Source organism: Laccaria bicolor, genomic scaffold (assembly GCF_000143565.1).
Source record: "Laccaria bicolor S238N-H82 LACBIscaffold_15 genomic scaffold, whole genome shotgun sequence".
Lineage (NCBI taxonomy): Eukaryota > Fungi > Basidiomycota > Agaricomycetes > Agaricales > Hydnangiaceae > Laccaria > Laccaria bicolor.
In genome coordinates this window covers 145,242-147,884 of record NW_001889886.1, presented here as the reverse complement: position 1 = coordinate 147,884, position 2,643 = coordinate 145,242, and positions in this window count along the sequence as shown.

The window sequence follows — 2,643 nt, the reverse complement described above, 5'->3', positions numbered from 1 at the left end:
TATACCACCCCGGAATGGGTACCCTCAAGGTACCCTAAATCAAGGAATTGATGTACCTCATAGGTACCCTAAAATGGGTGACTGAAGTGGCGAGAAGTCATTCGGTCACATGCAATGAAGCATGATCCAAGAAGTCATGTGGAGAGACGCATCACAAATCATGGTATCATTGACCCAAGAAAACTAGGCTTTGTGAAATATTCCGAAGTGTGCCAAAAGAGAAAAACTATGAACGATTTGCTGTGCAGTCCGAGACCCAGGCATAGTATCTAATAATAGAGAGAAAATCACTAAGCGAACCAATCGTGGAAATCATTTACGGCGATTCCCACATACACATCAATACTGATGTGTCGCGTCGCCACAATAGAGAAAACACTACGAAAACTTAAAAGAAGTCAGCTCAGTTGTGCCACACACAATTGAGCCGCTTCAAACCTTTACTAAAAATCAGTATTAATGTGTCCGACCTCCCAGACAATGCACGGACATGTAAATATAAATAGAAAACATAAGAATAGTATAAAAGGAGGACGTGCGCAGGCTGAAATGTAAGGAATTATCCCCCGCGCACTCCCAGTAGCATCTGAGGTAGTGGATAAGTTTGTAATCAATTTAAGGACTTTTCTTCGCAGACATAAGTAATGTGTGCCCGGAACCAGCATGTTAAGTGGGGATCACTAAGCTTTTGTAAGGTTGTCTAGTCAATTAGTAAGAGAGCTCTCTACTATTACCGAGGAATCCAAGTGAGTGTGCTTGAAGAGTCTTTAAGACTAGTTTGGATCGAATCAGAGGCATAATAAAAGCTCAAGGGAGTTACAAAAGTCTACAAAGCACAGTTTCCTTGTCATTTCTTTGTATACAGTTAGAACACAACCCCAGAACACCGAGACAGTCCCAATAAAAGCTGTTTCCCTTCGAAAACTACTAAGTTTCAAATTCTATACTTGTGCCCACACGTAAAAACAATACAGTTTGTTCCAAAAAAAAGGTCTACTAGACTTAGACAAGTGATATAAAATATACAAAATCGTTTCCCCAAACTTCTACTAAAGTTCTAACAAAACAAGTGTGGTAATTCTATTTACTGTACGAACCCGAACTCGAAGCACCAAGCACATACCTGTGGTGATAAGTGTTTAAGGTGTTAGTGTGTGTGTGTGTGTTGTTTATGTGTTCACGCATCTTGTCAGCACGTCCGATTGCACTTTCCTCACTCCTGCGTGTCACGGTCTTCTCATGGTTTCTGATACCATGGTATGGTATGAGGGTGCATGGTATGGCATGGTATGGGAGTGTGATACCATGGTATGGTATGTTATGGGAGTGCAATACCATGGTATGGTATGGTATGAGAGTGCAACATGGGATTACAATACCATGGTATAATATTTTGATAATGAAGACTCTGACAAGACTTTGGATTGACAGATTCACTCAGCTTCAATAAATTGTACCAAATATTATGACAAAGAAGACTTTGGCCAAACACTCAGGACAACAATACTTGATTCCAACATATGTAGTTTTTAAGAAAATTGAGATTATATGATGGTGTTGTTGGCCATACTATATGTGTATGCTATGTAAGTAGGCAGGACTGTCTGATTGGCCCTACTGGGCAAAATATATTTAACCTATTATTGAAAGCATTCATATTAATGGCTTTTCAGGAATGAAAAAACCCTCAATTGAACTGAACTTTAAATTGACTATCTGGCCTCCACTTGGAATTGGAAATCTTAGCAAAAACCTGAAAGCCTTTCCACTTTTTTTTTCTTCTCTATGACCACTTCATCACAATAGATGGAGGTCTTTACCATCCCCCACGTAATCCATGTGGATTCCAGTGGAGTCCAGTGGAGTCCAGTGGATTCCAGTGGCCCATTTGTCAGGCCAAATTGGCTTGCACAATCCCCAGTCCAGTCCAGTCCACTGGACTCTCACTGGACTACAAGCCACTTTTCTGAGTCCAGTCCCAGTCCAGTGGACTATGAGTCCAGTCAGAATCCACTGGAGTCCAGTGGATTCCAGTGCATTATTGCTTATTACTTATTATTATTAATACTACAAAAAAAGCGAAATACACTATACAGACTTATAATTCTATTAATCAATTAATGGAAAGGTAATGTTATAGATATTAGTATAGGTAGTGATAGCTGCAATAAGGATTCATGATTTTGTTCAGTCTGCGGGGTGAGATCACGTGACTACTTGAGGGCGTGCCATATCGTCACGTATCCTGTTTGCGGCATGGTCACACATCCGTGACCATCCCTTTCCCTTCCACCACCACCACTGTCCTCTGACACCGCCGACGCCAACGCCGCCCACGCCAACGACGCCCATGCCAACAACGCCCATGCCCACGCCAACAACGCCCACGCCCACGCCAACAACGCCCACGCCAACGCGGAATGACGGGCCAAGAACGAGGGACAACGCCCATGACGTGGCAACGTCATGGGCCAAGGGTACGTATGCCCACCACCCCAATGCCCAGTTCTCACCACGACAGGTGCCAGCGGCACGCGACAACGACGTGCGAGGTCGACGACGTGCGAGAACGACGACGACGATGACACGCGAGCACGACGACACGCGACAACGACGACGCGACAACGACGACACACGACGACG